Genomic DNA, 25,752 nt, shown 5'->3' on the forward strand with positions numbered 1-25,752 from the left:
AAACTGATGGATTTCTACTTCCATAATAGAAGATTCAGAACATTAAAAATTGCTATATGGACCAAGCCTTGAAAATTTCTAATTTAATGCATTCACTATCTCATCCTGTCTTTAAAATGAACCATAGCTAAATTTAGATCATTTTGATCATATACTGAATGAAATCCTCAAGGTCAAGCAGAATACTATTTCAGTAATGTTTGATGGTCTGGTTGATTTGTTCTCTTGTTCTTTTTACTCAAAAATCCTTATAAACTGTAATTTTGAGTAATTTTTAGCAATTTATGTTAACTTGACCTTCTGAAAGACCACTTTGTTCTCAGCTAAATCTGTCATGGTCTACAACATCGTCCTTTCATGTTTGAAGTGAAGTACTTAAAATTCAAGGTTGTCAGTTGTTTTGGCTGTAGCACGGCGTCCAATTATGATACTCATTTGCTAAGATGAAGGGAGAAGTGATGTAGCTAAGACAAAGTCAAGTCCATTTGTTCAATAATTTAACATACTCTACGTTAAAACTTAGATCCAGTTTGTCACTGGTAGGTGTAGGGCTTGCAGTTGGTTCTAATGTCATGGGTCATACTATTAAAAGTACAGACTGTGATTTGTTTTACTGTGCATTATTTTCTCTTGCAGACATTACAGTGATTTAGGTAATTGTATACTTTACTAATCTTTTCCTTGTGAAAATTTCTTTCATATTTGTTCTCTTTTCACTTTTCTTAGCCTTCTATTGGATGTATCACAGAGGAGAATTTGCTTTACAAGTCTTAGATTCATGTTTGGCCTGTTATTTTTTAGATTATCTGTATTTATTTGCACTTCTTGCCATGATACTCTGAAAGTGATTTTCTTATATAACATTGCCTAATCAATTCAGAGAATGGGAGAAGATCTGGGAAATCTATTGTCATGTTTTCAGTACTGTGGAATATTCACCTCCACGGTACACCTAGCCATGAAGAGCAAGGCTGTCATGTCTCCTTAATCTAAATTTAAAGGGCAAACTTTAAATGTGATGACAAATATTTTAAGGAGCTTAAGTTGGAAAACTGTACTGAAGATGTTTTTTTAGATCTTTCCTACTCTCACAGTTCTCCAGGGAAGCCAACTCTTGTAGAAATTGAGGTGAGGTTTTATCAGCTCTGTTGAGAATGTGTGGAAGTAGGCAGCTGTACAGGATGGTACATTTTATATAGACTTCTTATTGGCTTCCCAGAAATCTTCCTAGACTTGTGTATCATATTGACTGTTAAATTTTGAAAATCTATCAGCTGGTGTGGCAGCATTTATAGTGTATCCTATTGGAATGCTACTTTTATAGAGAAAATGTCATGGTACATAATAATGTGCTCTATAAAAAGGCCTGTCATATGAAGGTATAATTTCATCAGCTGTAATATTTTCCCTTTCTCAGCCTTTACTGCTATTCACCCCAAACAAGCTTTTCTTGTAAATCAAAATCATTTTTGAACGAGTCTTTATTTTTTTTAATAAAAGCACATAGAGAAAGACTTAAAACATCCACTAATACAGGATTTTGGTACAGTATCCTCTGTGTTATCTTAGTGGAATGAAACTAGTACAGTGTGATTTTTCCCAGATGTGAGAAGGCACAAGCATATGGAAAGTATCTGGATTTCTTCTGGCATAAAGTCAGTGAACAGCTTTTATTTATTTACCTATGTCTGTATCTGTCTATTTATTAATTACTATTGCCAGCAGCTGCCTTTGCTGTAGACAGGTGCTGTAATTTCTGTGGATGTTACCAAGTATTTCTTGCTTTGTGTTGGCGTGGTAATTCAAAGGTATAAAGACATATTAAATGGAAGGAATATTTTATAATATGGGAAGTAAAAAAGAGATAACTTTATCACTGAATAGTTCAAATCAAACATTAAAACCTATTCATAAAGGTCTGTTATATTCTACCCAGTGTAGAAATGGATGATAAAACATTCTATACAGTAGCAAATTTTTCCAAATGACAAGTTGTTCTTAAATATCTGTGTTTACAGAGGAAACTCTGAGAGGAGGGACTGCTAAACAGGGCTCTGGTAGCTGGGATTGATCCACAATGACTTCTTATAAAACCAGAAGAAGTAATTCTAACTTTTTATTCCAGTTTCCATTTCTTTCCTACTTGCTTGCAATGATGTATTCATTTACAGCAGTGAAGGGATTTTGGAAACACTTGAGGGGAAAATATGTAGACTAGAGATAGAACAAAAAATGAGGGGTGAAGAAAAAAAAAACCTTTTTATTAACAGGAACTTTACTTGTCTGATGCCAAAAGTGGACTTTTTCCTTTTTCTGAAGGAAACTTCCTTTTAGCAAATCTGGTAAAGGTGACTCCAGCTTGAACTCCCCTGAAGAGAACCAGAGCAGGGAAGAATAGCATATTACCAGCTTGCTTTCTGCTGCAGATCACAAAAGTCACTGTGCACTGGGGAGGAAAAATGCACAGCTCAGAGGGACAAGGCTGACTTGTACCGGTGATCTGTCAACAGAGAGGAAAAATCTAGGAAATGAAAAATAATCTTATGTAATTCTGGAAGGTAATACTGAAGTCCCAAAGAGTTTTGCAGAACTCTTTTTCTGTTATAAGCCAAAATTTATGGGTTTATGATGTGGAAAAGCAACCCTGTATCACTGAAATTGGCTTTTGTAGGCATGGTGTCTTCTTTATTTGTGTGTTTTTCAGTTTCAGTTCAAGGTGCAATAGTTGTGAACCACAGAAAAGTAGTCTCATGTATCATTTATGTTCCAGTCTGTAATCACATTTTAATTAAATCCTTCCCCAATCCTTTCACATGCTGTGCTTTTCTTAAGCTTGTGATGTATAAACCAAGCTGCTGACAATTGTAATTCAGTATGTTCTGTCTTAAATAATCATGATGTAGTCATTATTACTCATTTGCCTGATTACATTATTCACAGATGTTAACAATGCTTTATTTCACATATGTTACTCTAAAACATTGCTTTATAGTAAGGCTTATCTGAGTTTGAAAACAACTGAAAGATTTATCAATCATTAAAAGAAAATTACACAAATACTTGGGTCACTTAAAAAATAATGCCTCCTGTTTATGTCCACGGAAACAACAACAGATTAAAAAGCATGATAACACTGTTAGATAGAGCAAATTCTCAACTACAAAACACCGTTTTTCAAGATAGTCATCATCATTAGCAGTGCATTTTTTTTTTTTTGCCAGAAATGTACAAGAGTCTGCCTAATACATTCATCAGAATTTTTATAGTCACCTGAAACACCATTTCAGTGGCTCTTGCCACTGCTGAAACACACCACTCACCACCTCATTGTGCTCACATCCACTTTTGTCTCCATCCGTGTTCCACAAGCACTGACAAATGTCAGTGGGTGCAATTTTTTTCCTCACAGAGGAATTCAGTGACACACTTTTGCTTCATCTGCACATCCGTGTCAGCCCCTCTGCTGCTGTCTGTCACACAACAACAAAATGTACCAGAATACTGGCAACAGGATTCAGCCTCTATTTCCATAACACCACTATCTGCCTGTGGTATCTTGGGCCAAAATAATAATATAGGAGGCATTACTTTTGGAACATACTCATACTTTGCTAGATGTTTTTATTTAGTAAATTATATTGGAACGTAACTAAATTTGTAAGTTATTAGTTCAGAATGGACATAACTTGTGGCACGACAATGTGCTGTCAATAAATTAATACATAATATGATTATAGCTGTGCATCATTATGGAATTTGTTGGACCATACACTGCTTCTAACAGTGTATTCAAGCACAGATTGTTAGTAAAAGGACATTGGCACCTCTGTCCTCTAGTGCATTGTGGTACTGTGAGACTAAGACTTGCATTGTGCCTCTATGTTCTTTTATCGTTCAAGATAAAGAGACTTTTAGAAGGAGCATAGAAAGAAATACTGCTGCAACAACTTCCTCCTATGGCAGTCTTAGTGAAGATATTTTTGTTTCCAGATTTTGCCCCTCAGTGGGCACTTGCTGTTTGGTGCCCTATAGCCCTTTTCCCTTCCCTTTGTGCTACTTCATTTGGTGGTGCAGTTATCCAGTTTGGTTGGCTGGGTGGTAATTGTCTGACACTCCAGAACAAAACCAACTTAAACTGACCTTTCTGCATTGAGAGTCTGAATTCTGCTTTTATTTATCTATTTATTTAAAATCTCAGTTTACATCTATTTATGACTTTATCATAATCTTTATCTGATATTTGTGTCCAACTTTCTTTAATGTCAATATAAACCATAAAATTTTGTCCTCTCTTCTTTCTGTGCTTAGAAGTGCTGAAACCTTTGATTCATGTTACTAGCTTATTTACCTTCACATTTTTCTTTAAAATTCATTTGTACTTTCATTAACTAGAAGCTGAAAACAGATTGTATGCATTGCTAGATCGATTACTGCACTAGATAACCAAGAAAATGTCTATGTCTAACTTTCAACACCAAGTTTTCCGTCTTTTTCAATAACTTTTGTTTCTAGTGCATGGGTCCTTTCAGTTTTACAGCTTAGCACAATGGATTTCAGCTTGTTTAAGCCCATTGTTTGACTCTGTTGTATAAATAGTCAATAACAACACATCTGCTAAAAATAAGTCCATGTCTCTTGTCACAGGAGAAGTGCTCATTGTTTCCCAAATAACAATATTTTGTGCAGGAGCTCTGATCTCAGTCCTGTTCCATCGATGTCCTTGGCAAGAGAAGGATCTTTGTTTTGTCATCTTAAACCACAATCAGCTTTCACAGTGATTTAAACTGTTCTGATTCATCATTTCCTTTTGCTTGCACGCTCTTGAGAAATACTGACACCATGCCAAGGCAGTAATAAATAAACATAAGTATTCCATAGTCTGGGTTTTGGTGACAGTCAAAACAGCAGCACCAAATGCTGCTGGGAGTGCCTTATATGAGATAGAGAAGTGGAATGTGTTGCACTACTGTGAGGCAGGAAAGGCCACCACAGCCATTTTGTTTTCTCAAGGTTCAATTCATGGAAAAACATGAATGAAGGTGAAGTCATATTAGGTTTTTCATTTCATATGCAGAGATAACCTGAATCTCCTGCGATGCAATTATACAGCCTTTCTGGATCTCCTTTAGTGCCCCTTGCAGTTAAATAATCTACTTAGTTGTTCATATGAGATAAGTTTGCACAGTGATGACCAAGTGTCGAGCCTTTCACAGTGGAAGAAGTCAAGAAAATTTGCAGTTGCAAGAATTACAGGGTTTGTTGTGTTTTAAAGTAAAAATCATAGAATCATAGAATTCTTTGATTTGGAAGGGACCTTTAAAGGTCACCTGGTCCAACTCCCTGCAATATACAAAGGCATCCACAGATAGATCAGTTAGCAACTCTGCTAATGAATAATGTTCCAGTTCTAAAATACAGTTTTTAAAACACTGAGAATCTAAATCTTAGACCAGAGCAGTTTTTTTCAAGTGTGCTGTTCCTTCTTTCATTCTGCTGCCTTCTACCAGGACCTTCTTTACCTAGGACCTTGATTTACTCACTTTGCAGCAGGCAGAAAACAAGGATCATACTTGGAGCTGCATTGGCAGCTGTGCCAATAGCATGAATCTTTTTGGGATTTTGTGATTGGTAACTTCTGACAGCCTTAAAGACTTTTACATATGCATTTAGTGATTCATTGCTGTGGGCTAAATTACATCTGATTGCTGGAAATGACACAAATGTACGCTTTACAGGTTTTTCAGGCACAGTAATTGGCGTAAGGAAAGTGAATCTGCGAGTGAAGTGAAATCATGGCAGGATAGACAGACTCTACTCATATAAAATTTATTTGTAGAAAGAGAGCTATTACTGTTTGTACTGCAGGACCACAGAGAAATTCTTAGCAAAAATCAGTAGAGGAGTCTTAAGGATATAAAACCTCATTCATTTCTGAAAGAAACCAAGAAGTTGTCAATCAATACTGAGGGAGATGACAATTGTTTTGTTTTAGTGGGACTAAACAGAGAGAGCTAGAAGTATTTTTCATATGCTTCTTGTACTCCATCTGATTGGAATGGGATGTATTCATGTTCTAGTAATGCTCAGATATGTTCCAGACTCTCTGTAGTAAGTCAAAATGCAACCAGTGAAGAACACACTGTTCTCAGGCTTTTCTTCTCCAACTTATTTCAATAAGGGATTTTTAAAGCGGAAAAGGTCTGGGTAATCTCAGCCATTCTCCTTCCTCTTTTTTAGCTGCAGGACATGGTGGGCAGAATCCTCAGTAGGAGTTAACTGCAAGTACAGTTTTTATAAAATATGTGATATTACCTGTTTTCTGTCTTCCATTTAGAACACATTAGAAAATGGAAGTTCAAACTGTATTCAGATATTTTGAAATGGCCTGTTATCATCTGCATCTGTCAAAATAACAGGCCAAGTTGGGCTCTCCAAAAAGACTGCATTGCTTAGTTTGTTCCGAACTTAGACTATAAAACCTTCTCTGTTCCTATGCTGATTCATCAAGTAGGCCTGCATCTGTGCAGATGAGATGAATATAATCACGAACTTCTAGCAAAATTAGTAGTGCACAACATCAGTGATCCTAACAGACTCCAGTGGGAGGCTGGGGAAGGAGAAAATATTTTAACGCTCTAAATGTTTTGATACCAATGTGTTGTTACTTTTTAAGCCTTCGACAAACAGCTGTACTCCCAGACCACAGTATTCTGTCACATTCACAAAATTTAATGATGTATTCTCCTTAAGACTGTTGTGAGGCAAAGCACTTGCTAGGACCAAGGCCTCACAAACAATTTTTTGTACAGTCCTCCCAGAAAACTGTAATGGAAACTTCAGTTACTTCCCTTTCCATCCTAGAATCTACACCTGTAATATGTCTCTACAAAACAATATAACTGACTGAAGAGGGGAGACATGGCACTTCTGAAAATCAGGACAATTTTCGTTTAGTACTGAAGTTTGGATTTAAATGCTGACTTGTGAAATGGAAGCATTTGACCTTATCCTGAGATTACTGCCAAATTAGCCTTTTAACTATGCAAACCCCGTGATAAGAACTGTCTGCCAGGGATTTGGAACTGGGATCAGAATACATGTCAGAGCTGAGCTGTGGAGTTGTGTGCATTATCTGCACCAGTAAGTATGATCCTTATAAAGATAATATAGAGTACCTTAAATGAAGCCTTTTCTATGTCAGGAACATGCTACTTATTGACTTTGGTAGGTTTTTTTTCAGTCTTGTAGGCATATCCAGTGATATTTAAAACATCCTCCACCCAATCTGTCTAACCACTTTGTAGTGGTGTGTAAGCCTTCTTACAGTCATGCTGCACTTAAAGTAGTTGCAGATTAATACTTTTTTCTTCTTCATAGATGAGATGTGAAGCATAAAATAACTGCATTTAAATTAGATGTCCTCCTGGGCACAATCCAGTTGCCTAAACGTAGGAGTACAGCACTGTATCCTCTCCATCTTCCAACTGCTGGCCTAGGTTCTTTAGCTGTCAGGCACACTAGGTCCTACCTGTCAGTACTGTGCAGGTGCCATGGATACCCCATGGATGCCTCAGAGGGCACTGGGTTCCTGTGTTTAAATATCTATATCAACCCCCAATGTCTACCTTTATGTGCTTCAAGTGCCAGCACTGTGTGACCTTCCTACTGTTGCATAGATAGACTATTGGCAAGAAAAGAAGCACCCTAAATTTCCTTTGAGGTTGACTTCTACCTATAAGGCTATCCCTAGGAAACATCAAAGTTGGATATAGTTCTAATAAAGTTAGAGGTTGGATGCAGATTTTGCCATTGTTTTGAATGCCGAGAGCTACTTCCCTCTAATTTTGCAGTCTCTCTATACCTCTCTGCTGCCAACAAGGCATACTGAGAGCTCGCTTAATTGAAAGCAGATAAAGACTGCTGCTTTGAATGGCAAGATAGGGTAATTTACCTACTTTACTGATTCCTATTCTTTTTTATTTAACCTAGACGTAAGGAGACAGTGTTTGAAGTCTGCTATATTCTTGACACTTTTTGGAAATTCCAGATGCACATTTTCCTTCTGCATTAGCAATCACTAGTGTTTATACATCACTGTAAAAAATATTAGCCTGGAAAAGGCTGAAAAATGAAATATGACACTTCAGACCCACTACCATATGTAAGTGAAGTGAGCTGACATTTCGTTGACGCCCACACTTGTGACAGAGCTAACAAACCCCAAATAAATGATGGAGTACGTTTAGCTCATGCATCTAATCACCAAATTACGAGAATACTTTGTAATTCATTGTGAGTTTAAATGAATAACTGGATTACTGGCATTGGAAGGTTGCTGATTGCGTCCTCGGGAGTATCACAGAATCACAGAATGGCCCAAGTTGAAAGGGACCTCAAAGATCATGAAGCTCCAACCCCCCTGCCTGGCAAGGCCACCAAACTTCCACATTTAGATGATATTTAACTAATGGGTTATCTTATCTAAAAAAAGGGGGTGCATATGGAAGGAAAAAGAAACATATTTTGAAAGTCAGGCTAGAGTTTTAGTGGTTTAGTGATGCTTTTCTCTGAATCCCTTACTCTTTTAGATTTTGCTAAGGTTTGAATAATAAGGAGGAGGAATTTCTTCTGCTATCCCTGCACTGGCTCTTGCAGAAGGAAATTCTTTACAGTTTTATCTCCAGCACAGCATTACTTTGATACTTTTTTTCTCTGAAAATGGGATTTAGCTTAGTAGGAAACCAGAAAGTTATCTGTTTCAAACATTATACTTTGGAAACTGCAAAGGACATATCACTTAATTGGATAATTTTATTTCAGAATTTAGTGGATTTTAGCATCAAAGTTAATCATTCTTCTAGTTGCTGGTTTGTAGCAATGGCTACTGGAAAGAGACTGCTGGCAGGATTTGCTGAAAATGAGCTATGCAGATTTTAATAAGAATGAGTAGTATGTACTAGAAAAAGCTATGCCTTCTTTCTGGAAGACTTACTTTTTTATATCTAGTCAATTGATACTATACATTTTATTTTTTATCACTGTTTTGTAATTATCTTGTACCTAATCCATATTGCTAAAAGGTAATTACTTGTTATGTATGAGTTTGTTTCATATATTATAAATATTTCAGTGTAACAGATACTTGACATAACTGCTCTTGCTCAGGACAGAGCTCTGATCTAGAAAACACACGCAGGAGTTATTTTGCATTTTAAAGTCATATGGATAGCGGTAAGCTTATTTGTGTTGACTATATAACCTGAAGGACTGTAAGAACATTCATTAAGAAGTGTCTGCAAATTTGAAAAAGAAAAAATTGTTTTCTTTTAATAAGCAATTAGTTAGTATGTGTAATCAGTTTCTGTACAAGTCGCAGCCATTTTTAAGCAGATTACTTTTCCCATTTGTCATTTGGGTTTATATTCAGTGCTTAAGTGCAGAAAACTTTTGACACATGAACGTCTGAAACATTGCGATGCTCATAATCTCTTAATTCACGTGCTTTAAAAAATTATGAATATTTTCAAATCTAGCAATAATTAAGTCCACTTACATGTATTTTCATCTTGCAACATTAGAATTATTATATATTTTTAGCTTCCTTAATTAGGCTCAGAATACAAAGCCTGTCTTGTTAGAGGTTTTGCCTTTGTCAGCCATGGAGGAATATAAAAACTTATGAAGTCCATTTCTGTGGTTGGAAGTAACGAGCCAGACATTTAGAGATCTTTTTACAGTACTGAATTTTTATTAAAAATACTTTGATTAATCTTTTCTGCTGAAAAATTGATTATGATCTGAGCACATGTTTGACTTCTGGAAAACTACATTTCTTCAGCTGTTTGACTGTAGTCATTCCACTGAATTTATACTGGGGTGTGGGGTGGGGTGAGAGGCTCAAAAGCTAATTAAATCATTGATCCTTCACATTTATACAAGCTAATTTAAGAATGTCATAGCATCTACAAAGAAGTGCTCTAGTAAATCTGTTAATGATTCAAATTTGTTTAAACAAAAAAGATTTTTCAACTTAAGCCAGGCTGTACAATGTTAGGGTTTGTTTTCTTTTCTTTGCCAGAAGGTACAGAAGCTGTAAGTTATATATGGAAAGTATTTTTAAAGAACAGCATTTTCAGGATAAGAGAACTGAGTACAGCTGGTTTGGTATATTTTCCAATTCAGATTTCAGAATGGGAACCAGCTGCTCCCATTTTGCTCTTAGGTAAAATGCCAGCATGTGCTGATGGTTGTGAGATGGCCATTTTGAAATGGTACACGTGAAGAATAAAGGATGTGATCCCCATATCAGTTTCTGTTGCTAAGTCCCTTCTTACAGTAACAGTATCACCTTAAAACACTGTCACACTTGGAATTATTTGCAAAAACTCCAAAGCAAAATCAAAGAGGGAATCCTAGCATACAGCATCCACAGTGCACTTTTAACAACTCCTCACGTGAGCTGTGCAGGCAAGTATGCTTTGGTACACTAATGAAAACTGAGATTGGGGGTGGTTGAACAGTTCTTGCTAATTCATTAGGAGTGTGTGATGTATGCTTTTTAAGTAAGGTTTGTCTTTAGTAAAAATATGATGGCAAATTGAGATTGTTCATGGAAGACAAACATGAGCAGTGCATTCTTTGGGATTTGGATTTAGACAATAAGGGCTAATCTTTTTCGGTCTGAATGCAGTTCCTGCATTTAGTAAGTATCCTAAATAGTATTTAATCAAATTTTACATAGTATTAACCACAAACTTTAATAAATCAGGATATTTAAGAAATAGATTTGATCAACATAAAATTCTGTAGTGGTATTGCTTATTTATTTTATTTTCAAGAAGCTTATTGGATATTAGAGTGGTAAATACACTGAATTTTGAAAATAAGCAATAGCAATATTACCACATATGCAAAAGTGGTTCGATTAAAATCTCTTCGAGTTTGCTCAGAAGAAGCTTACTTAGAACGCTTTTTCAACTATTATGTAGATTTCCAAGAGACTTTTTTTTCCATGAGAAAGAAATTTTGATACCGTTTCCTGAAATCATATTCCAAAATATTCCTGTTGCGCTCACTTGATAACAAAAACATATTGTTATGCTTTCTTTTTCCCTGTACACTTTCATTGAACTGAAGGCAGCTTCTGCAAACATTTCGTATTGCTGGAAAACCTAGTCTTGACTAGGAAATGTTGTGCTGCTTATTGTAACTCTCTGACCATTTATAGTACTACAAAATATCCAAACAGCGCAGTTTGTAATTGCAGCTACTTGCATAAGAGCATGCTAGTGAGAAAATTTGAGGGCTGAAGACAAGAAAATGGCTCTGTTTCATAGGACTCGAGTATTTGCACAACATGCTTTTGTTTTATAATTTGGTGTTTAAACAGGTTTTTCAACCCTGTATTTGGAAGAAGGGAGTCAGATTGCTGAGAACAATGAGTTAATATGCACTCAGGCAGATGGGAAGGTTATTGGAGCTGGAGTGTTTTCTCAGTTGAGGCTTGTTGGCAGCAGGTTTAGCTTAATGAACAGAGGCAATGTCAAATAACCACTTCACAGAACACAGGACAAAACAGATTCTTGTCAAAAAAAAAAAAAAAGTGGTCTTGGCTCCAAAGAAAACCACTGCCTTGGTTTCTTACTGTGACATTGTACTATATAAAAGTTTTTGAATGTTATCTCATTTTCTGTCATATTGCCTTCTTTCTTTGTTAGAAATCTTACACCAACTGAAAAAGAAGGGAAAGTCCAAGTGATTCTTTTTGGCTGATAAAGGGCAACACAATTCTTGAGGTAGGGGTTTTAAGAAATGTGCTGTGTCTTGGCATTTTTTTACACTGGAACTACTGCTCTCCTATAGGTTTTTTACTGCAGTTTCAGTGTATCTCACAGTATTCTCCTGGAGAAGCTGGCAGTCCATGGTTTGGACAGGTACACTCTTTATTGGGTAAGGAACTGGCTGGAGGGCCGGGCCCAGAGAGTGGTGGTGAATGGAGTTAAATCCAGCTGGTGACTTGTCATGAGAGGTGTTGCCCAGGGGTTGGTACTGAAACATGCTGTGCATTAGAAATAGTAAAAGACTCAGAAATGAAGAAAAATAAGGGTAGCCAATTTTTGTGGATTTTCATGTTTTCATGCAGGGGCAGAGGCTGCTAGAGACAATAAATCTGCTGTGATGTGGCTTGGACATTCTTTGCTTAAGGCAGCAGCATCCTACCTTGCCAGTCCAGGAGGATGGGAACAATCACGCTGCCTGTGCAGCACCTACAGCAGCTCACAAGCACAAGGTTGTGCGCTAACAGGCTGAGCAGTATCCAAGTTTTACGTCACTGCAGAAATGAGACCTTTATGTTCTGAAACACTTGTTCCCTTGTAAGAAGTGACTAACTTTTCATTGACTCACTCATTCCATATTTTTGACCATATATATTTCTGATTTTGCTTACCTCCTCCTCCTACTTGTAGTATCTCATCTTGTTGCCTTTTCTCCCCTATGGACTTCTGTAAGTTTCAACTCTTCTTTCTCCTTTACTGCTCACTTATCTATGAAGAGGACATGAATGGGATTAAATGAACCATGTTTTTGCCTATTGTTTTTCTTAAATTAAATTTTCTCTAATCCTTTTATGTTGTGACTGTTTTCTTTTCCATATGCTTCAGAATTTTGATTCATAATTCACAGTCTGCTTTTCCAGATGCATCAATGATTTTCTTAATTTATTTTATTCTTCTGCTTCATGATTTCCATAACTTTGCAGTCTCTCCCCTACTATTTCTGAAACCATTGCACCAGTGTGCTTTATTGGGGGACCTGCAGCCTTGGCTCTTTGAGTGGCTCTGTCAGAGCATGGCACAGACCCACCCTTCCAGGCCTGGCTTTCCAGCAGCAATTAAATCTCAGGGAGCACATTGTAAGATCACATACTACCATGTGGTGAAGTCACAGTAAATACATAAAGGGATGGGAGCTGAGGTTTGTTACAGCATGGGTTTACCTTGTAGCATTAACTTTGAGAAAAATCTCCAATGGTCTTTTTTTTTTTTTTTTTTTTTTTAAAGAATTTTAAGGCTTCATTTGCTCTGTTATTTTCTTTTTGTTACTTATTTAATTTGCATTTTCACACCTGTGACCTTATCCTTTCTGTATTACAGCTCTGTCATTTGATGTCTCTTGCTCCTCCATTACCTCTCTCGGGGGTACAATTCTCTCTTATCTTCATAAACATCCTCAAAGTTTTGTTTTCAGTGCATGTTATTTTCCTTTTTATACAGTTGCTTCTGTCCCATGCTGTATTTCAATCCTCTTCAATTTCATTCTCTCAAATCCAGCAAGAGAAAAATGTTGTCATCCCCATTTCAAAGGGGAGAAGCTTCTCTGGGCAGTCTGTTCCTCACTATCTTCTCTGTGAATAAGTTCCCTGGCATCTAATCTAAAGCTCCCTTCCTTTAGTTTAAAACAGTTCCCCCTATCCACCACTGTCTTCTTGTATAAGTTGATTTCCCTCCTGCTTATAATCTCCCTATTTGTCATAATGTCATAATGTAAGTAAATAATTCTCTGAGTAACTTACGTATTCCAGCCTCAGGGAGGACACTGGGTAGTATCACTTCCTTGGACCCTTAGCCCTTGAAATCAGAGATTCTCTGTCTTCTGCCACCATGAAACACAGTGGGGCATCATTTCCTCTGTGAGCTCCTGGAGTACAAATATTTAGATATTTTTTATAACTTTTCATAAATCATTGAATCATCTCAAATTTTGAATCTTAACTTTGTCTGAAAAGGGATGTAAGTGAAGAATTTAGTAACCTTGCTAAGTAATAAAGACTCAGCAAGATATTATCTTAATAGTTCTATTTTAGAGTGATTAATACACTGAAAGAAGAAAGGGGAGACAGATTTTCTTGCCACAAACATCTGTTTATGATTTAAGCTCTGCAAAATATTCAGAAAAGATTGTGGTGAATACTGACTTAGGACTTTTGCCACGTATCAAGCTGTCCCTAAGGATGGCTCCTTCACTGCTATTAATTTTGCTGGTTCAGTTCCAAATCTGTTGTACTTACTTTAAAACTGTTTGTATTCACATACTCTGTCACTAAACAAAATAAAAATGGAGAGTGTAAGGAGCATTTGTGTAGTTGATTTATAATATAACTTGAACATGAAATTATGGTCAAAACCGTATAGTCACTATTGATGAAAAGTGTTCTAAATAGATGTAAATATGTTTGAGAAATGAGGTTTGCTCCATGTGCCTTGTTTTGCTTTTGTATGTGCATCTGTTCTTTTCCTGTGAAAGATCTCACTTGTTCCATGTAAGTCATCTTGTCTTTATACCTGAGTTGCAGACCCCTTTTTCATGTGATCTCTCCCAGTTAAGTTTGCTCTAGTCAAGCAATGGCAGGCAGAACTAACGTTGGATTTAAGGGGATCCAGTTGAGGATTAGAATTTGTGAAGGCTTACTTCTGTAATAATGTGTTTCTTTCTCCTTCTCAGCTATTGGCTTGGCTCAAATAGGAGTACATTATGTGATCTTGGTCTTTGCTGGGAGAAGTACTTTCCAATTTGTATGGTACAATATGGCAAGGACTTCTCAATGTTAATGTAAATGTGAATTTTATAGTTGGTTTGTAATATTGCAGTTTGAAAAATTGTGCTCTATTGTATGCAGATTTTTCAGATATCAAGTACGATCCAGATAGTTCTGGCTGAGGTATAGCATGTAGCTTCAGCAGAATCAGTTGTCTGTTTCCCAGTGTAAAGTTTATACTCCCCTACAGAGATGCTTACTGGAATGAAGTTCAGATTTGAGCAAGGATTGCAAAAATCTCAGGAAAAACATGAGAGTATGGCATCTCAAAAATATTTTAACCTGTTAAGAATTTCTTTAAAGTACTTTGAAAATACAAAGATAGACAGTAGAAATTTTCTTGGATGAGAGACAAAAGCTGAGAGCTGATAAGTAATTTTGTAGTACCCCAGTAAAAGCCACAGTGTCACCCTTCCTGTTGGAAAGAAGTTGCCTTTGGTCATGGCATTAATATGCATGATTTCAGAATTCTAGAATTTTTGCTGGAAACCTAGGGCAAACTCAGAAAATTGTTCGGCTGTTAAGTTCTACACTTATGAGCCCAACTGGGCACATTGTCCAGTGACACATTAGTTTTCACAGTGCTTCTAGCTTCTGTGGATATGGGATAAGGAACATCTGGAAGTGGATAAGCGGACTTCCAGAGCTTTTATTTTTAGGGTTTCTCTCTGTGGTGACTTAGATTTTACATCCTGCAGTAGCTCATTTCTGCTAGCCATTGAATGCTAGCTTTGAGTGCACAATTTGAGTTGTCTTTGCTGCTGCATTTCAGTGGTATAACTATTTTCAGAGGACTCTCCACCCTCCCAGATTGCTTTTCCAGGAAGCTCATCACTCAGTACAGTGTATTCTCACTCTGAATTCTTATCCCAGAAATGATACACTATATATGAATTTCAAAAGCCTATTTTTTTTTATTTTTTTTTTAATATCTCAAACAATGAGAAACTGAAAATATTTGGATTCTTCTCTGCTTTAAATATTTGGAGATGGGTGGAGACTTGATTATTTAGCTGAATCTTGTCAAGATTTGAAGCCCTTGCTGTCTATACCGAATGCCAAAAAATGTAGACATTTTAAAAGACACGTGTGCATATATATGTATAAATTTATAAAACAATACTAGTTCCAGGAGTATAAAATTGGCTGCTGTCCTAGTTTTCCAGTTAAAAATAATAGTACTGGAGATATTGAGTGGAATCTCATGGCATTAAAACTGTTTTACCAGATCATTGCTAGATGCTTTTCTTATTTAGTAGTCTTTAAGCATTTCCAAAAGCTCATTATTCCCATCTCCAGGAAAGTGGCTTTGCGGACAGCTACAGTTATTGTACATCTTTCCTGGACTTCTTTAGGGAAGCTGAGGGAGAGAAGCAGTGCAAGGGGTATGTGTTTCATGACCAAAAATCCATCCAGTGTCTTCTGAGCATTTGGATGAGAAGCTGAATGAATTCATTAAAATAATAATAATAATAATAAATAAAAAACAAAACACAAAAACTGATTACAGTAGCTAATGTCTTAGTACATGTGATCTTGCATCTTGCCCCTTAAATCATGTCAGGGAGAGATGAAGAAGGAGAGGAGACTTTCTTGTGCTAATAGTGTCAACTGTGAGAAGTTTACAGGGCTAATCTCAGTTCACCATCTGATCCTGATTTTCAATGAAGTTCAGTTTATTGCTGCTTGATAGAGCTCTGAGAGCAGATTAAAACAAAAATGAACCAGCTGTGTTTCTGGCAAGAGGAAATGTTCCTAAATTCTGGAGGAGTTTCCTTCACAATTCTGAAGGAGGATATTCAATAGTGGTGTAACCTATTAGTGGAAGCAGATTATTTGTATATCCCTGTTTGGTGGCTGTGCTTTCGTTCACAGGGTAGAGTCAAATGTCAGTTTTCCCTCAGGTTTTCATAAGTATGTCTTGCAAATTAAGCTATTTATTAATATGCATCATATCTTCTTCTAATTATTAAAAGCTTGTGGGAGCAAATATTGAAAATACATGACACACTAGTGACAAAGAAGATGGACAGTCTGTCCTTCCAATTGGCTTCTGCATGAGCTTTACTTTTCACCCTTTGAATGGAAAATTTTAACTGTAAGCAAATACTCCATTTCAAAGCACAGCAATTATTGTACCAATCTTATTCTTTCATCAACCTCTTCTGTAGCGTTTTGGAAGCAATAGTTGCATTATATCCTGAACTGCTTGAACCTAATTCAGTATAATACATGGTTCTGAAATAATATTGTTTATTGACTGTGAGAAGAGATGTTTGTTATTTCCTTTATTTTATTTTATTTTACTTTAATGTACAGGGGATCTTGCCAGTGTGTGCAAACCTTGTGATGTAATCACTCTGAATCTTTTTTATATTTTTATCAACTAAATCCTAGCAGCAAATAGAAGTGGTAACCAGGATTTAGATCAGTCTTTAATTTAGAAAGTTATGGAATTTGCAGACTTAGGGATGAGAAAAGAAACATAACTGACAGTCTTGTGTGAAAAAAGGAGGCATCAGTATACAGTTTTTCATTAAGGGAGTTCAGATGATCATCTCTGATAGTATCTGTCAGTCCATGCAAGAGTACAAGCTGATAGCACAATTCTGAGGATAGTTGTTATGTCACAGATACTATGAAGCCATTGCACCGCAACCAGAGAGTGAGGGGTGGATTTTGGGAGTGACCTCAGATGAACGTTCAACAGTGAATGTTTAAAGTAACCCTTTAGAAATTTGATATTGTGTAAGCTGGAAACACTATTAATTCTGTGATAACACACATTTCTTCATTAGACTTCTTCCCATGCAAATATTTTTCCCAGAAATGTAATATGCATACATGTATTTGCTTCTTCATGACTAGAAGAAAAAAAGTACTGAAACGTTTTTCATCTGCTTTTTCCCTGTATTTCTGCAAAAGTATATATTTTGAGAGTCACCCAGTGTTATTGTCACAGATGGAATAGGGTGTGCAGGTTAACTTGCTTACAAGCTGTTTCAAGTGCTTGTGTGGGGTGTTCAGAGCTTGTTGTCATTCCAGCTTGTAAGGGTGTGGTAGCCTTTAAAATTGTCATGCACATTACACATGAGACAAGGAAATGCATGTACATTTTCCAAAGTCTATGTGCTACTGTCATATCTAAGGATTCTGGAATATATTTGTCATTAGTTTTTAAACAGCTTGGAAAAATAGAGGGAAAAAAAATGCATCTCATTGGTGTGATGTCTCTGTGGTCTAAAAGAAGCCCTTCCCTTAGGGAAGCCCTAAATGTTAGCATGAAAAGGATAGAATTTAGCCCACCAGAGGATTATAAACAGAGCTGAGGAGTGTGCAACAACTTCCTTTTTCTCACCTACTCTAATTATAAGAGCTGCAATCTTACACATTGCTTTTCTGAGGTCTCTGACAGTATCTTGACTGTTTGAAGAGACTAATGGGAGAAGCCATCTAAAACATCTAGCCGCTTGTTTAATATGTTAAAAAGAACACTCCTGGGACCTTAATTTAGTCTCCAATTAACCTTTTTTTCCAGTCATTGTTAATAAATATTTGAATATAAGTTTACTAGGGAGGCAGTTTGGACTGAGAAGTTTGAAACTGCTCCAAAGGAAATTTTTAAGAAAGCTAAATTCACAATGATAAAACAGAACCCTAGCCACTAGCATGGGCTACAGTAATGTGTCCAGTATAGGGCAGCTTCAAGTGTTGCCAGTTTTTCAATGTTAAATGCAATGCTCATACTTTCACTTTATCTCTAGGGATTTCAGAACACTCCTGTTTCTGCAATGAAAGCAAGAGAGGCTATTATTTCTTTATGATGACTTCTGGAAAATACATTACTCTTATAAATATTCCGTTCTATTGAGCTTTAGTATTCCACTTCCATGGCAAAGTTTATAAACATTCCTCCAACTTTTCCCAAGTATAAATCCAATCACGGATGATTTTGATGTTAATATGTGAAGGCTTGACTTATTTGAATAGTAATGGTGGTCGCAACATTTGTACTATTGAAGAGCCGTGAAAAGGGTTTTTGTTAGTCTTTGAGGGTTGTGTAAAGATTGGAGTATCAAAATGCATATAAACCACAGTATTAAAGCTGTAGGAAAAAAACAAAAACAAAAAGAATATAGTTAGTAGTATAAAACAAAGTTTCTGTTGAAATCTGGTTAATAATTTCAAAAGTGTTAATTTTTGAAGCACTTTCAAAAAGTTTTCTCCCAGGTCTTTTTGGTGTTTGTTTTCTTTTCCTTACCTTTAAAAGTAAAGTGCTGAATGTCATCTGTGAGAACTGCTATTTAGTTGAGAGAATTACTGCAAATCTTAAATTTTCCATGGTCATTGCTCTACCAGTTCATTTTTTTCTGTGAAGTCTGTTTTTTCTTTTTTGGATCAGGAAATTTCTGAATTTCCTGATCCAAAGTAACTCGAGAGTCATCCAACACAGATGAAAGCAGAGAACAACCAAGGTGCTACAGCTTGGTTTTGTAATGGTGGTGTTATTGCTCAGAATACCAGGGATGCCAATGGGGCAGCAGAACACTTCATATTAGAGTGAGAAGTGCTCAGGTTTTAGACCAACCATAACAAGTTGAAGAGAATTTTCCTTAGAGGCGACTACGTAGAGTCCATGAAAGTCCTCTGAACTTCCATTAATTTCTGTCATCATCCACATGATACTGTCCTACTTCACCTTTCTTGTGACAGCTTCTTCAATTTAAACATAATTAACTTATTAACTTATGTTGCTGTTACACTTGCGAAGTTGTTGGAAAAGCAATTTTTTTTAGTACAGAATAGTAAAATTCTGGTGTGACATAAAAGATGAGGTTTATTTATTTCTTAGAGAATCTCTTACATTAAGGCTTGGCATGGAAGCTAAAATCTAGATTCTCATTTTTTTATGGAACTGCCTAAGAAGGGTAAGGCCGGCTTTCTGAGAGACAGGTCACCATGCCCAAGAACATACACAACACATACATGTGCTAATGTTTTCTGGTTTGAGGTGTTTTCTGTATGATGTGCATTTGTAGAGCTACCTATTTCTAGTGCTGTTTAATTTCTGCTGAGTCAGCAATTGTTTTGCTGGCTTTGTCCTTGAAAATTACATTGCACCAGCCAGTGATAGAAAATTAAATTACAGTTTTACTAATTTAAAGAAAAAGAAAACAGCACAAAAATATTCAGTTATTCTAAGGGAAGTAAGTGTTCTCTCCATCTTTGCTAGGATGTATAAGATTATTCTAACGTCTTTCTCTGGACGTGATTCTTTTCTGTGCTTGTCTTTTATTAGGGAAGATTTTAAAACACTTCAGACTTGTATAATCTCCGTCTTGGATTACAGTAATTTCTGGCCTTCCTGTTACACACCTGGTTTCTTTCCAGGCAGTCCAAATACTATTGCCAAACTCATCTTCCTCTCCTTCACACTATTCATACTTGCCCTTTTTTTCAAATCTCTTCATTGGCTGCATGTTGCATTACTACACCAAAATATTTTTGTTACTTCATGGTTCTGCACATTTTCTATTTTCTACCTCCACCTAATCTTCTCTCTGTTGCACAGCTCTGCTACTCTTCACATCATGCTCTTTTAATCTTCTGTATTGAATGCCTTCATATCTTTTGCAAGTATTTTCCCACTTTTTTTTTTTTTTCATTTTTCAGATAGTTTAAACTCACCTTTTGTAAGTCTTTTCAATCATTCTATAGAGTACACAATTGAGTTTTTGGAAATGCATGTGAGATTTATTGTATGATATTTAAGCATTTTTCCAGCTATGAGTACTACAAGTTTAAAAGGGAAGTAAAAGCTTCTGCAGGCTTGTCTGACCTTCTGCATTTAATGGGGCATTTGGTTTCAGTCAGTTGTTTTTGATATTGAATTATTTAAGTATAAAATTCAGAAATGATCTAAGTATTACAGCTTTGGTTGTACTATATCAAATTCAAAGGAAAGATTACTCCAACTGTAGTAGATATTCCCCCTATCTCTACAGTCGTTATATACAGTGACTACTTTGGTTGCGATATTTTCTTAGCATTGTTAAATGTCATTGCTGATAGCTATCTTTGAAGTGTATCTTTCCACAGATAAGTCCTTCACTTTTGGTCCTTGTTTTATAGGTTTATATTTACCCAGATGTTATTAACTATATTTCTGCCTTTGCCCAGGCTCCAAGAGAGGAACCTATTTCATCACTTATTACAAACTCAAGTTTCTGTCATGTTTAAACTCCAGTAATAACATTTTTTTCCCCAAATTGCTGTAGTCAATAAAATATTTAATAACATTGTGTCCAAGCAGGAATTCATATAGTCCACCCCAGAGGGATAAACAGTTCTTGATTTCTTCTTCTTCCATCCCACATCCTTTCCCTTAGTTGCTTCCGTACCAATCTTCCTATGATATTTAAATCATCTGTAATAGAGAGCAAAGATTTAGTCCTGCACTTTTATTATCCGAGTGACCTTACAAATGTAAATAAAAGTGGAGTGGGAAAAAAAGGTTAAATGCTTTAGATACATAGTGGGAAGATATCTTAAAGTGTTGTAGATGGTGTTCTTGGAAAAGAATCACAAACTGGAAGTTTATTGCACTTTGGGTATTCAACTGCCACAAAGTTTAGACAACGTACAAGTTATGGAGCATTGTTGTGTTAGTTTCCAGAGTAATTCCATCTAAGACAGCGAGAGTGGCTTCAGGCAATTGTAGATGTCAAAGTTACTTCTTCATATGTAAAAAATCTCAGCCTAGGAGGATGATAGCAGAAACTGCACAATATTTATGAATAATTTATTCAAATAGAATGATTTCATATTTTTAATGGGCATAAAACCCAGAAATGCTCTTGATGCCTATTAGCAGAAGTGCTATGCTTCCCTTTCTCCTTGAGTCAGAGTGGTACTGTGGAGTTTCCTGCAACAGTTCATTTTCTTCTCTCTTTATGATCACAAAACTTCTAAAGGTTTGGTGCTCTCGAGGACATAAAACTTGATGGTTTTCTTAGGAAGCCTTGAACCCCATGTTTCCTGGCTATAGTCTTTGAGACTAAATCTGGCCTGCATGCTGCAGAAGGTGGTAAACTAGGGATTTAGCCAATTTCCTGGGATTAGGACATTCAGAGCCTGTCCGAACTTGATGACTTCAAGCTGGTTGCTCCTCTTCTTAAGTCTCTGAGAGGATAGTTTACTAAGCAGGCGTCCTGTAGACTGACTGCAGAAGGAAAGTGTGTCACAAGAGACGAGACATATTTCTGTCCAAAATACAGAACCCATATAAACACATCTAGCATTTTAAGACACTGCTTTTTTTCATCTACATGTGATGGTACCGTGGATTGAAAGAACAGGTTCTACAGCACCCAAGGCTGTGGTGCACACCCAAAACATAAGATGCAAGTCTGTTCTGTAATATTTCAGAGGGAATGTGACACTTCTTTTCAACACTTGTCCATCTTCTACTGAAATGCCACTTAGATCTCAGCTCATGCATTTACTCATTATTTCACATGACAGAGCACCTTTTTGTGAGTCTGCAGTATTCCCTTTGACTAAAGGGATTCTAAATTAAGTCTGAGCTTTTCTACCTCCCTGGTTTTTGAATAGATGTATGCTAAAACTATTTCTAGGTTATATTATCATGGCTATAATATATTGACTACTAATGAGTGGTGGGACGTATTACAAAGTTCTGTGGTTGCCGATGCAACCATTCCAACCACTATTCCCAGCTCTTTTTCCTATATGCTCGGAATAAATTTCTGTTACATGCTTCTCTGTCTACCAAAAAAATATGCTTGAAGAGAATGAGGATTGACTTAAGGAATATACCATGCCATCCAGTTAGTGATGTGGAATATTTTTCACATAGGTAAATGATGATCAGTATAGCTATGAGCTATTTTGGAAAGAATGTTTCTTACTTGTCCAAGGTAGACTGCAAGTTTTCATGTTTCTTATGAAAAGGTGTTATCCAGGGAGGTTATGTCCAGGTGGAGGCCGGTAACGAGCGGCGTCCCTCAAGGGTCTGTCTTGGGACCGGTGCTCTTTAACATCTTTATTAATGACATCGATGAGGGAATGGAGTGCACCCTCAGCAAGTTTGCTGATGACACCAAGCTGAGTGGTGCAGTCGATACGGTGGAGGGAACAGATGCCATTCAGAGGGACCTTGACAGGCTGGAAAGCTGGGCTCGGGTGAACCTAATGAGGTTCAACACGGCAAAGTGCAAGGTTTTGCACTTGGGCCGGAAGAACCCCAGGCACCTGTACAGGCTGGGAGGAGTTGTCCTTGAGAGCAGCTCGGCTGAAAAAGACCTAGGGGTCCTGATAGATGAGAAACTTAACATGAGCCAGCAGTGCGCTCTGGCAGCCCGGAAAGCAAACAGGATCCTGGGCTCCATCAGGAGAGGGGTGGTCAGCAGGGATAGGGAGGTGATCATCCCTCTCTACTCTGCTCTTGTGAGGCCCCATCTGGAGTACTGTGTCCAGGTGTGGAGTCCTCAGTACAAAAAAGATATGGAGATTTTGGAAAGGGTCCAGAGGAGGGCCACAAAGATGATCAGGGGGCTGGAGCACCTCCCCTATGAGGACAGGCTGAGGGAGTTGGGTTTGTTCAGCCTGGAGAAGAGAAGGTTGCGAGGTGACCTCATTGCAGCCTTTCAATACCTGAAGGGAACTTACTCCCAGGAGGGGAGTAAACTCTTCGAAAGGGCTGATAATAGCAGGACTAGGGGAAATGGTTTTAAGTTGAAGGAGGGAAGATTTAGGTTGGATGTTAGGGGAAAGTTCTTTACTAGAAGGGTGGTTAGGTCCTGGAACAGGCTGCCCAGTGAGGTTGTGGATGCCCCGTCCTTGGAGGTGTTCAAGACCAGGTTGGACAGGGCCCTGGGCAACCTGATCTAGTAAATGTGTATGTTTGGTGGCCCTGCTAGGCAGGGGGGTTGGAACTACATGATCCTTGAGGTCCCTTCCAACCCGGGTAATTCTGTGATTCTGTGATTAACTATGGAAACTTGAAATTAAAATTAGGAGCTGTAAAACCTACCAAAACATTCTGGTGCAGCTTATTTTTCCCAATCTTTAGGGACTTAGAGAAGAGACTTAAAGTTTCTTTATCAACAAAACAATGTCAGTGTGTGGTTGTAAATGGTTCTTAAATACTCTTCTTGAAGTCCCAATGTTTTGTCTGATACTGGCAACTCTTCATTGAAGTTGATCTTGTAATATTTGTAATAAAACTGAATAATTTCTATGCAATGGAATTACAGCTCTGTTGTGAATTTTTCAGTATGTTGTTTCATACTTAATTAAGATTTACAGAGGGAAGGCAGTATAACATGCTCAGTTCATTGCAGAACAACTGTAGAACAACCATTAAAAAATGAAGTGGATAATGGAGCACAGGCATAGGTTGCCCATAGAGTCATGCAGTCTCCTCAGTGTGCTCCTAGACACCCTGCTTTGGGAGTCTTCCTGAGCAGGAATTGGACCATATGGATCTAGATATCTCTTCCCACCTCAGTTTTTCTGTGATATTCTTACGTAACATTTGTAGTTCTGCAAGTCAAATGGCATGCTGTATAAATAATGCTCAGATATGAATAAATTCTACATTCTCTGTTTCTCTGATCTAACCTCCAATATGATTCTCATGAGCAATTTGTATTGCAGGTAAATAAGATACTTTAATGCTTTAAAAAAACACCATCAAGGATTTGGGGAGGGTGTGATCTGTTTCGTAAATGATCAAACAGTACAAAAAATTGTGGAATGCATTTAATCTTTTGGAAATAACTCTCAAATTTCTACTACCAGCCTTTTTGACATTTCTGAAAGGCCATTACTTTTTGCATTTTAACGGTTGAGGTGAAAGCTGTCAGTGGTAAAAGCGAGATTTCCATCTGCTCATTATAGCTTAAGCAGCAGCTGAAAAGAACAGATGTGCTGCCCCAGGCTTTCTACTAATTTTCCTATCCAATTGCATCTCCTGTATTAGAGAACACATCTATAGACTCATACAGATCTATTTAAATACAGAATTAAGTGCAAGCATCTTGTTTTTACCTCCTAAAGGCACTTAGCTAACTTTAAAAAGACGTAATACCTTTTCCAAAAGCTCACTGCGTTTGCTTTAAATCACTCAAGTCTAATTCAGTAAGGCAGCAAGGCATGTACTTAAGTTAAAGTAGAGGAACAGCCTTGTTGATCTAAGCTGGAATTCTCATATGTTTAAGTACCTTAATAAATTAGCCCTTATTGAAGTAATATTTTTAAATATAGTTAGACCCAGATGCGTAAAATGGGGAAAAATACGAAACATACTAATGTGAAATTATCAGCCAAGGATCCCTTTTATCATTATTGTTTATAGTGCAAACCCTCGCCGTTTTTTAGAAATGGGGGAAATTAGTATCTGGGCAGTGAATATACAAAAATTCTTTCTCAAGAAAAGATAAAGCCTTTATAAAACAAACTAATTTTATGTGCTGATTTGCTGTGCCTGCACACAGGCAATGCAAATTTAATTTGTTCAAATGACACATTTTCTTTCTCAAGTGCAGCTTTCATTTTAAAACAGAAATTTGAAAAGTTGCTCAGAGAAACATCTCATGTCCAGATTTAGGAATCCAGGCTTCTCAGAACATGACTCCACTACTTGTTGTAATTGTTAATATATCCAGTATTGTATCTTTCATCATATGGAAGGTTTCTCTGTGACATTCCCGTGTTATTTACTGACCAGCGCTCAAGTGCTACAGTACTTTTTTTTTTTTTTTAATCATTTTGGCAAAAATTTAGAGCATTGAAACCTTTTGTTTGAAAAGTGTGTTGGTGGCACTGAGGAGAGCACAGCTCTCAGCACAACTGAGGCTCTGTGATACTTTTCCTGGCAAATCAAAATATCATGACAGACTGAAACAGTCAGTAGTAATCATAGATTTTTAACAAATGCTTAAAAACTGCGTCCATAATATGTCCAGGAATCAACTGTATGAAATCAGATGCAAATGGTTTTAGTTGGATAAGGTGCCTTACTAAATACATGTGATGTATCTTATATGCTCTTTTTTAATATATAACCTTTCTTGTTCAGTGTAAAGCCACTTAATTAAGGCTGCTCATTATGTTTTGAAAGCTTGAAGAGC

The 25,752-nt window shown here is 36.9% G+C and overlaps 1 protein-coding gene across 1 annotated transcript in view; it reads left to right on the forward strand.

The window, feature by feature from the left end:
* The window catches only part of ME1 (malic enzyme 1), a 145,987-nt gene that overhangs the window by 84,047 nt on the left and 36,188 nt on the right, over positions 1-25,752 (forward strand). The gene's annotated exons all lie outside the window — the stretch shown is intronic.

The sequence above is a fragment of the Coturnix japonica genome, chromosome 3 (assembly GCF_054131305.1).
Source record: "Coturnix japonica strain WE chromosome 3, WE-NBRP24, whole genome shotgun sequence".
Lineage (NCBI taxonomy): Eukaryota > Metazoa > Chordata > Aves > Galliformes > Phasianidae > Coturnix > Coturnix japonica.